The 11,902-nt window shown below is 44.3% G+C and overlaps 1 pseudogene across 1 annotated transcript; it reads right to left on the bottom strand.

The window, feature by feature from the left end:
• Positions 1-4,574: 4,574 nt before the first annotated feature.
• On the bottom strand, positions 4,575-7,095 carry LOC143509657 (immunoglobulin kappa constant pseudogene; annotated as a pseudogene). Its single transcript, XR_013129716.1, has 3 exons — positions 7,038-7,095; positions 6,560-6,760; positions 4,575-5,013 (listed from the first exon to the last, which is right to left on the bottom strand). The product of XR_013129716.1 is annotated as an immunoglobulin kappa constant pseudogene (transcript).
• Positions 7,096-11,902: the final 4,807 nt, after the last annotated feature.

Here is an 11,902-nt window from a genome sequence, read left to right on the forward strand (position 1 = left end):
TTTTTATCTTTGACATTTTTATTAATTTATCTATTGTAGTCATTTCTGAATAACACGATTAATGAATCAGATTCTGAATTGATTCTGATTTATAAATGACTCCCGTGTGCCAGTAGATGCTTTGATGTTCTGAATTTTGCAAAGTCCTTTTCTTTAGGCTCAGCCTAAAGTTATTCATGATTAGTAATTAACAACTCATTGACAAATAATGTCTCCCTGGAAACACAGAGGGTTACAAGGACATGATAAACACAGAGACAGAGACAGTCAGAGGAATCAACACCGGGACACAGAAAGTGAGAGGAACAAACACCAGCACAGACACAGTGAGAGGAATAAACAGCAGGACAGAGACAATCAGAGGAACAAACACTGGGACAGAGACAGTGAGAGGAACAAACACTGGGACAGAGACAGAGGAATAAACACAGGGACAGAGACAGTCAGAGACACATACATGGGCACATGACACACCAAAGGGACAAAACGGGAACACAGGATTGGGGATGAACACTGTGAAAGACACAGACACTGGAACAGACATGGGAACAAAAATGAAATTTCCTGGATGCCAAGCTTGGACCCCGGTGCTCATCTGAGACCCCAACTCTGCCGGGCCGGCTGTGGGTTGGTCCCCCTTTGGATCTGTGCACACACCAGTGGCGGCTGGTGCCAATATGGGGCACTGGGGCGCTGCCCCCTTAATATTGTTCCGATATTAAAATGAGTTCATTATAAACTGTGATAGTGAGGAAATTATTTAGTGACACTGTGTGTCTAATAGCCATGTTTGAATTTATTAAAAGAGTAAACACATAATTGTATTTAATTGCTTACATTGTACACACTTCCTGTGTGAGGGGCGCCGGTCTAATGAGAATGCATGGAGAGCAGAGACCGTATTGTTGTATTTGTAGGTAAAGAATGTAATAAGAGACCAAATAAGCACGAAACACACTGTAATACAAACGTGGTTCTTTTACTTCACTTTTCTTCTTCTACCCTGAACATTGGCTCTTTTTACTCACACAGTGACACCTGCAGGCAGGAGTATACTACACAACACGTATATATACCGTCACTGATGGAGAGGCATAAACTTTTGCCAAGCACGTGATCTGAGGCTGCAGTTTAATTGGTCGGCTTCAGATTTTCCACGGGGTGCAGAAAAACCACGAGGGCCAAAAAAAAAACAAATTTACTACAAGCCGAGGGCCGGACTGGTTCAATGTTTATTAAAACATATTGAAATGATTGCACATAGCCTTTTGGACCAAGACCTAACACAGTGTATATTTAATGCTTAAATGAATAAAGCAATATTTTCTTATGGATCTGTCAGTAACTTCTTGTCTTTGTGTGTTTCTGAGACGTTTGATAGTACCTTCTTAGATTATATTCTTTCATTACAGACAAACTTTCTCCACACAGTAGACCTCCTTGAACTCTGCCTCCCACCTGGCCTGAAACCCCCTGTTCTCAGTGTCCACCTTACGTTTAGCAATTTTTGAGGAGGGGGATAGCTGAACGTTGATATCTGCTCTGACTGCTGATGAAGCTAGGTTTATACTTTCGCGAGTGACCATAGCGCTCGACTCCGCCCACCTCGCGCGAACCTCTGCGAACGGTGGAGGCGTTTATACTTTCCGCATCACATTCTGTGCAGTCTTGTCCGAAACGATCAGTGGCGGAGCTAGACTTTTTTTTAAGGCTTTATCAGAGGGTCCATATACAAATGATGAACGAAAGGAAATACATATTCAGGTTTGCAATCTTGGGAAGAGATTTGATCTTGGGCGAGTGTAAATTTTGCCTGGGGGGGGGGGGGGGTTGTGTGGCGAGTGTAAGTTGTCGACCGGGGGACACACAAATTAAGTATTATGTCACGCTCAACCGATCGCCAGTGGTTCAAATTACCATTTCCAGTGGGGTGGCACTAGCGTGGCACAGGCTCTGTTGGGGGGGGGGGGGCATTGCGCCCCCGGCCCCCCCTTTGGCTCTGCCACTGGAAACGATGTGTGTTAGTATAAAGAAACACCCCTCAAAAACAGGGGAATGAACATTTACCTGACGAATTTTAATGCTGCTTTGTGTTTCAGGTTTGAAAAGTGCTGGAATTTAGGTTAAAGTACTTGCAAATGCTTGAAATTGTAACTACTTCGTTTCACAACAAATATCTGTCTGACTGAACAGTTCTCTTGTATTACGTTAACAAATACGAGCCTCTTGTCATTCCAGGACGAAACATGAGAGAACATGAAGACGTTAAGATTGGGCGTTTTGAAAATAAAAAACCATTAAATAATGTGATAAAAAATCGAATTATTTCGAATCATTTCAAGTATATGTATAAATATTTAACTTAATTAAGTTTAACGTGCTGGGAAATATTGAAATATTGAAATATTGAAGTGATGTACAAGTGCTTGAATTCTACCTTATAAAGGTGGCTATGAACCTGGCAAACATGACTGTGTTCATTGTGCTGAGGCGCAGTGCACGCGAAGTTACAAAATTCGAGAGGATTACATCATTTTCACCGTGGGCTACCGTTGCATTGTGGGGAATGTAGTGTTTGTGCGTGCAAAACACCAGCTGGCGGCTGTGGCCTGCGGGCCGGTTCTAATAGTAATTAAATATCATCCAGGGGACCATAGATAATCAATTTGACATATGACATATGTCAAAGCCTTGACTTTGACATATGTGCCGACAATCAGGACCACAACAACCACATACACAGCAAGCAAGATGACCTACAAGCAGCACACACTCCAGTTCAACAGCAGACAGGAAGTCCATCTTCCTAAAGTGTCCCCATATAAGGGGTAAAAGTGGGAACATTAACTGACATTAATGCAGTTGACCTGGAGGTGAAAAGCACTGATGAACTGATGTCCGTGAAATCCAATAATGTTCCACAAACTCTCATTCATTCATTTGATAAATACATTTTAAATTCATTATCTAAGTATATTTCATTACCAACCTAACTTTATAACACAATCTCCTAAATGTTTTACTGGTAATTTGTCACTTTGATTGTGCAAATACTGATCAGATTAAATGAAGAAGTGAAACCACCATATGCAGCAGTATGCAAATAAGTCTAATTAACATATAACAGCTTCAGGAGGAACAACTGTCAAAGAGAGAGAGAGAGAGAGAGAGAGAGAGAGAGAGAGAGAGACAGAGAGAGAGAAAGCAGTGGCGTGTAACAGATTTGCATTTAAAGCCCTGAGTAACCTGCTTCTTCCCAGATGTTTTTATTTGTTTATTAAAATAAATAACATTTATTAGCTGCACATGAGCACGTCTCACTCCAGAACAACTCACTCCAGAACAACTAACTCCAGTACAACTCACTCCAGTACATCTCACTCCAGTACATCTCACTCCAGTACAACTCACTCCAGTACAACTCACTCCAGTACATCTCACTCCAGAACAACTCACTCCAGTACACTCTAGCACATTTTTGTTTGTTTGTTGTAAGTTAGCATCCATTGTTTAATTAATAAATGCAATACAAAAGTTCAAAAGTAAAGATATTTCTAGAATGAAGGTAAAGAACAGAACTACACTTAATAGAGTAGAGATTATACACACAGAGTAGAGATACATTGATTCTTTGGTCAGAATGGAACTGAAGGACAGTCATGGTCTTGTGGTAGGAAACTGATCTTGTGACTGGAGGGTCGTGGGTTTAATTCCCAGACCTGAGTCCATGACTGAGGTGCCCTTGAGCAAGACATCTAACCCCAACTGCTCCCCGGGTACCGGGCTAGGGCTGCCCACCGCTCTGGGCACGTGTGATCCACAGGCCCCTAGTAATCACTAGTGTGTGTGTGTGTGATCCACAGCCCCCTAGTAATCACTAGTGTGTGTGGGTGTGGGTGTGTGTGTGCACCACAGCCCCCTAGTAATCACTAGTGTGTGTGTTGTAACTGCACAGATGGGTAAATGTGGAGGACAAATTTTGATTGCGGTGAAAAATCACGATTGACAAATATGGCACATTTCACACATTTCACACATTTCACAGAGAGTTTAGATGATACACACAGAGTCAAGATGGATACACACAGAGTAGAAATGAAAACACACAGAGTAGAGATTGACACTTGTGGTCTTTTCTGAAAAAAAAAAAAAACCTTCCTGGCCCCATAAGTGTATTGAAGTGGACTGTATGGCACTATTTTATTGAAATGGCCCAGTGCTAAGAGTGATATATAGTATGACGGGTTGACTTTATAACATGATGGGACACAGATTTACTAAAAATAATAATGTTATGGTTTATGGAGAGAATGATAAATGGTTCATCCTCCAGTCCATGATGTTCCAAACACACACTGACTTCCTCTTGTTGCTGTTTCTACTGACTGAAATGTGCTGAATCATCGTATTTCCTGTCTGCTAAACTCTCTTTACCGTGAGTAATAAAATGACATTATCAAAGTTTATTCATACAGCTCATTACACATTTACTGTGATAAAGTGTCAACATTTAGGACTTTAAAGGCTTTTACTGTGATGTGTAATGTTGGAGAAAAACCTTTAAGAGTCTATACTATTGTTTATTCAATGTTTTTATTTCATTTTGATCAATTAACAGAGCAATGTTTGAGTAACAATCAGACAGCACAGCACATTCCAGAGTGAGAGTTCACTCCAGTACACATATGTGAGTTCACTCCTCAGGACACTCCTCTCTGCTCAGTGTCTGTGTGACAGGAGACTGGGAGTCCTTGGTGGCCTCACAGGTCACTGTCTTCTGTAGCCACTCGTCCTTCTGGAGGGTCAGGGTGCTGCTCCAGCTGTAGAAGCCGTCCTTCTGCAGAAGAACGGGGCTCTGGCTCACCCCCGAGCTCCAGCTGTTACCACCCACCTTCCAGTTCAGCTTCCAGTCTGAGGGGAAGCCCCTGTTGGCCAGACACACCAGTGTGACCTTCTCCTGCTGCAGCTGCGCACTGGAGGGGGGCAGGACCGTCAGGGTGGGCGGGGCGTCACCTAGGAGACACAACACAGTCTACTGCTCAGATACAGGAACCGTTATCAGTAAAATCAGTTGTGTGTTTCACTTCCTCATTTTGGTTCTTTGGTCAGAGTGGAACTGAAGTCAGAAATGTTTCATCCAAACAACCTATTTAGTCTGGACAATCAAACCATGGATATTTAATGCATGAAACATTCAAATCAATATAATTTAGAGCTGCACATCATTTATAACTTGAATAAAAATGTAAATATTTATAATTCAGTATGTTCAGTATGTGAGTATTACGGCTCAAGTGCATCGATGACCTCCAGTTAAAGAGACACTTATGAGAATAAACACACTAGTCAGAATAAAGGCTTGTAGAGGGATATTGATGAAACATTTATGCTTCTACTAAAAACCGATAAAACGATTTACAGTATGAGCTCTCGAAAGAGCACTGCTCTTCACCTTTATCTAAAATGATTACATTCTATATCGAAAACCTTTAAATTATAATTACAAACATTATTTTTAAATCCGTAATGTATACTTGTGCGATGTTATAAAAAATATGTATTTACTCCGAATACAAAGTTCAATTCTCCAGTGTCATCTAATAACTTCGACTGAGCTCCGCACATAAACCTGCTGTAAACACACTGCCGTACAAACTCTTTACAGCGCACTAGTTCAGCTTCATTAGTGCATGAACCCAAACGGGGCTTGTTTTTATTTATGATCCTGTACTTACAAGTTATTAAATGTTCTATTAGAAATAAGATAAATAAAGACTGAAAAGTCAAGACAAACAAATTTACTTTGAATAAGGAGTGAATGTTAAGCTTGTTTTATGATTTGCATTTAAAGCCCTGAGTAACCTGCTTCTTCCCAGATGTTTTTATTTGTTTATTAAAATAAATAACATTTATTAGCTGCACATGAGCACGTCTCACTCCAGAACAACTCACTCCAGAACAACTCACTCCAGTACAACTCACTCCAGTACATCTCACTCCAGTACATCTCACTCCAGTACAACTCACTCCAGTACAACTCACTCCAGTACATCTCACTCCAGAACAACTCACTCCAGTACACTCTAGCACATTTTTGTTTGTTTGTTGTAAGTTAGCATCCATTGTTTAATTATCAGACCCCTCAGACCCCTTTATGCCGATAAACTACAGACATATAGCGATATTACTGCTTTAAAAATTAACCCAGCAGACAGATGAAGATTTGTTGAGAGACACTGATGAAACATGTATATTTTTACTAATACTAATTTTATATTTTTACTCTCCACTATTTACCGCGATATGTAGCTTCGAAATTAATGTCTTAGCACCGACACAGAAGCTTTTTCAGATTTTTGTATAATACAATATTAAACCCACATATATTCCATTATTAGAGAAATTACGTTGCAATAGCGGTCGCCCCGTAAACCGCAAAAATGCAACCGCAACGACCGTCTATAACCCTGCATAATTATCAGACATTAAACACATCAATTGTGATTTCAGAAAATACATTTGAAATGCAACTTTTGGATAAATAGTGAAAGTTACTTACGTCCAACTGAGAGTTTCGATCCGCCACCAAAAGTGTACCACAGTGATACAAACTCATGACACTTAATGATGAGGGCACAGATAAAGGTGCAGCGAGGTGTCCTTCCTCCTATAAGCTCAGATGACTGAGTAAAGCACTGGAGACTAAGACCTGTGGACTTAAGAAGGGAACACAGATGAGGGTGAGATGAACACCAGCTCCCTCACGGCTGGGACTGACCTACCATGACAGTGTCCTGATCTTTAGCATCAAATTTTATTAAAATGTTTACCTATACAGTCTGCATAAACTGTTAGCTGCAGCAAACTGTGCCTAGCAAATATTTTACTTTTGCAACAATGCAAAAACTTTTTTTACTAACATTACACCATCAATATACATCTTACTTAATAAAGAGCTTATTTCTGCAGCCAGACAATGTTTCTATAAGTAACAACAGTCCCAGAGATGAGACTGAAAACAACACAACTTTCTGTACTAGGACGCCTGATCACTATCAACAACATAGGAGACGTCTCAGGGACGCACACTGACATCACCAAGAGAATTTCAAATAGATAATAATAAATTTTATGCATAATGACAATTAGGATTTAAATGTCTAATATCAATCAATCAATCAATCAATCAAATTTTATTTATATAGCACTTTTTACAACAGTTGTTGTCACAAAGCAGCTTTACAAGTGCCGAGTCCTAGCCCCCAGTGAGCAAGCCAAGGGCGACAGTGGCAAGAAAAAACTCCCTAATTTTTTTGCATGAGGAAGAAACCTTGAGAGGAACCAAGACTCAGGGGGGGAACCCATCCTCCTCTGGCCGACACCGGTCACCATGACAACAACAACAATTTAGACAGAAAGAAATAAAGAAAAGTAAAAGATGTAATAATGTCCATCATGGTGTAGGCTTATCCGGTCAGGCAGTAGGTGGCTGGCACTGGATGGATCGCTTGTCTCTCCTCATCTCATTTTTCCTCGAGCAGGCGGGCAGCCATGTGGAGAAAATAAAACAGGGAAAATTAGCTCTGTATGAGGACATATACAGGACAGATAAAATTAAACACATTTCTGGAGTGTGGCAGCAACTCCGGCATTAAGTTAAACTATTACAGCCTAGCTAAAAAGGCAGAACCAGAAGGTAACATAGGCTTGGGGGCATTCTGAGACAATGGCATCCATCCACTGCACTGTCAACAAACTTGAGTGACCACGAGCAGTGACAGGACGACAGCACCAGCGCCCCAGTCTACCATAAAACCCTTCGTCTATGAACCCCTGGATCTGTACCTTTATCTAAGGGGGGATATTAATGATCAAACGCTAAACTAAATAGGTTGGTTTTCAACCTAGACTAAAAGATTGTGACTGTGTCAGAGTCCCGTATGCAATTTGGAAGGTTGTTCCAAAGCTGGGGGGCCTTATAAGAAAAGGCTCTTCCCCCTGCTGTTACCTTATTAATTTGTGGAACTAATAAAAGACCAGCACCCTGTGATCTTAGTGGACGTGGGGGTTCATAGTAGGAAATAAGTTCCTGGGGGTATTCAGGAGCAAGCCCGTGCAGTGCTTTATATGTTAATAATAGAATTTTGAAATCAATACGGAATTTAACTGGGAGCCAATGCAGAGCTGATAGGACTTGTGTAATATGTTGAAATTTTCTAGTTCTGGTCAGAACTCTGGCTGTGGCATTTTGAATTATTTGAAGTTTATTTAGATTCCTATTTGAACATCCTGACAGTAGTGCATTGCAGTAGTCTAATCTAGAACTAACAAAGGCGTGCACCAATTTTTCTGCATCATCCTGTGATAATGCATTTCTTAATTTAGCAATGTTGCGGAGATGTAGAAAAGCTATCCTAGTAGTATTATCTATGTATTTATCAAATGATAGGTCGGAGTCGAGTATGACACCTAGGTTTTTGGCTACTGTGCCAGGTGTAATGGGATAGTCTGCAAGATTAAGCATTAGATCTGGAATTTTTTGTCTTGCGGCCTTAGGGCCCACAAGGAGAACTTCTGTTTTGTCCTCATTTAGTTGGATGAAAAAGATGGATAATATCTTTTTCATATCTCTGCAAACTACAAAACCCAAAACCAGAAAAGTTGGCACGTTGTGTAAATCGTAAATAAAAACAGAATACAATGACTTGCAAATCATTTTCAACCTATATGCAATTGAACACACTGCAAAGACCACATACTTAACGTTCGAACTGGTAAACTTTGTTATTTTTTGCAATTATTAGCTCATTTGGAATTTGATGCCTGCAACATGTTTCAAAAAAGCTGGCACAAGTGACAAAGAAGACAGAGAAATTTGAGCAATGCTCATCAAACACTTATTTGGAATATCCCACAGGTGAACATGCTAATTGGGAACAGGTGGGTGCCATGATTGGGTATTGTCACGGTGGGGAGGCCGGGTCGCCACCAGAGGGCACAGGCCACAGCTCGCACTGCCTCACCACACACGCCCCCGAGCACCAGACCACTCCCTCGGTCCCAGTCACCACATTACTAACACCTGTCGGTAATTATGTTGTGCACCTTTTATACCCCGCAGGTCGTTCGGTCCAGTGCTGCACATTGCCCCGTCAGAGCTCTACGCTGGACCTCTCTGGCTTCTCTTGTAGCTTGTACCTTGTTTCGGCTATTGAAGCTTTTCTGTTTGCATACTGAACAGCATGGATAATAAAGACCATTCTGTACAACCCTCGCCTTCGGCCGCCTCTGTTCCCGCGTCACAGAATGTGCAGCCTGGAGCGGCCGGAGGCGAGGAGCCCTCCCCTCTGGAGATTCTTGCTCATCAGGGGAGGGCTCTAGGTAAGCAGCAGCAGGAGCTCCAGGAGCTCCGTGCGGTTCTCGCGATACTCACCACTTGCATGCAGAGTTTATCTGTGCAGGCTACCACGGAGAGAACCAGACCGGCCAGAGCTCTCATCGCCCCTCCCGAGCCATATGGAGGGGATCCCGAGCGCTGCGAAGGTTTTCTGGTGCAGTGCCAGCTGCACTTCGCCAGTGGTCCGCAGCTCGGGGACGGAGAAAAAGTAGCGTTCGTGGTGTCACGCCTGAAAGAGAAGGCTTTAGACTGGGGCGCGGCCCAGCTCACCGCCAACGCACCGTTTGTTACTAACTATGATAATTTCATTCAAGAATTCAAGGCGGTGTTTAACCATCCTAGGAGAGGGAGAGCGTGCGGACAGAGTCTGCTACAGCTGCGCCAGGGCAGCCGCAGCGCAGCGGAGCACGCCCTTGAATTCCGCACCCTGGCGGCTCGGACAGGGTGGAATGACGCTGCCCTGACGGACGTTTTTTTGGCCGGACTGAAGCCAGAGCTGAAGGCAGAGTTATCCTGTCGGCCAGAGGAGCTGGGGTTCAACCAGGTGGTACACCTAGCCATCACGTTTGACCGACTCCTCCAAGAGAGAAAGGGAGGCGCTTCTCTATCCGTCACCCCGCAGGTTCCCGTGTCGGCACCACCCCGTGAGACGACTGCCGCTGAACCCATGGAGATGGGCGAGACCGCTCCCCTCCGGAGGAACACCGGCTTCAGGAGGGGACGGGCTCGGGTGAGTAATTCCTTATTGGGCAATTTATTGACGTGGCAGGTCTCAGTGTCTCACGGGGAGGTGTCTCTGGATCTCTTTGCCCTAGTGGACTCGGGAGCCTCGGGGAACATCATGAGGAGAAGCGTAGCGGATCGGCTGGGTGTGCCACTGAAACGACTGGAGGAACCTCGACGCGTGCGGGCACTGGACGGACGGCCTGTGGGCGGGGGATTTATATGTTTTCGCACTGCACCTGTTACACTAGTCATACAAGGTCACCAGGAGCAGATTAGTTTTTACATCCTCCCCTACACACGTCACCCACTCACGTTAGGTCTCCCCTGGTTAAGATTGCACAACCCGGTGATAGACTGGAATAAGGGAAGCCTGTTAAAATGGGTTGCGCCTCTGCGGGGCGCTCGGTCCTCTCCCCGTGTGTTTGCTCAATCCACCAGCATCGAGAGCCCGAACATCAAGACCAACCAGGTTATCCCTGCTCCATATAAAGACCTGGCAGAGGTTTTCAGTTCCTCCAAAGCTGCACAGCTTCCCCCTCACCGTTCTTGGGACTGTCACGTCACGCTTAAGCCCGGTTCCACTCCTCCGCGCGGTCGCGTCTACCCGCTGTCACAAGAGGAGGAGAAGGTAATGGATCAGTATATTAAGGAGGCACTCGCACAAGGTTATATCACTCCCTCCACTTCGCCTGCCTCAGCCAGCGTCTTTTTCGTTAAGAAAAAGGATGGGGGGTTGAGGCCATGCGTGGATTATCGAGGGCTCAATTCCCTCTTAGTGAATTTCTCCTACCCGCTGCCGCTGGTGCCTTCGGCACTAGAGCAGTTGCGGTCAGCGAGAATTTTCACTAAACTCGATCTACGCAGCGCCTACAATCTCATCCGCATTCGCAAGGGGGATGAGTGGAAGACGGCGTTTAGCACTACGACCGGGCATTACGAGTACCGCGTCTTGGCCTACGGCTTGGCGTCGGCTCCGTCGTTCTTCCAGGCGTTTATTAACGAGGTCCTGAGGGAATATTTGAATGGATGTGTTGTCGCCTATATTGATGATATTTTGATCTATTCACAAACCCCGGACCAACACGTGCGTGATGTGTGCGCTGTCCTGGGCACGCTCCTGCGCAATAACCTATATTGCAAGCTGGAGAAGTGCGAGTTCCACCTTTGCGAGGTGAACTTCCTGGGTTACATCATCAGGCCAGGCTCCGTTCACATGCAGTCAGGTAAGGTGGATGCGGTCGTGAAATGGACTCAGCCTCACACGCGGTGCGAGCTTCAGAGGTTTCTGGGCTTCGCAAATTTTTACAGGCGGTTCATTCGCGGGTATAGCCAAATCGCGAGGCCACTTACTGATCTGTTACGGGGGGGAAGAAAAAAGTTGAGCTGGACGACAGAGGCTACGAGGGCGTTTGGCGACCTTAAGAAGGCTTTTATACAAGCGCCCGTACTACACCAACCCGATCCCAACAAGCCGTTCATAGTGGAGATAGACGCCTCCAACGTTGGTGTAGGTGCTGTGCTGTCTCAACGCCCGAAGAAAAACAGCTCGCTCAGACCGATAGCCTTCTATTCCAAAAAGCTAACCGCAGCGGAACGTAACTACGGTGTGGGCGACCGTGAGCTGCTAGCTATGCGCAAGGCTTTCGGCGAGTGGCGTCACTGGCTCGAGGGGGCGAGACACCCTTTTACAGTCGTCACCGACCATAAGAACCTCGAATACATAAAAACCACCAAACGCATGAACGCTCGCCAAGCTCGGTGGTCACTGTTCTTCTCTAG

The sequence above is a fragment of the Brachyhypopomus gauderio genome, chromosome 3, assembly GCF_052324685.1.
Source record: "Brachyhypopomus gauderio isolate BG-103 chromosome 3, BGAUD_0.2, whole genome shotgun sequence".
Taxonomy (NCBI): domain Eukaryota; kingdom Metazoa; phylum Chordata; class Actinopteri; order Gymnotiformes; family Hypopomidae; genus Brachyhypopomus; species Brachyhypopomus gauderio.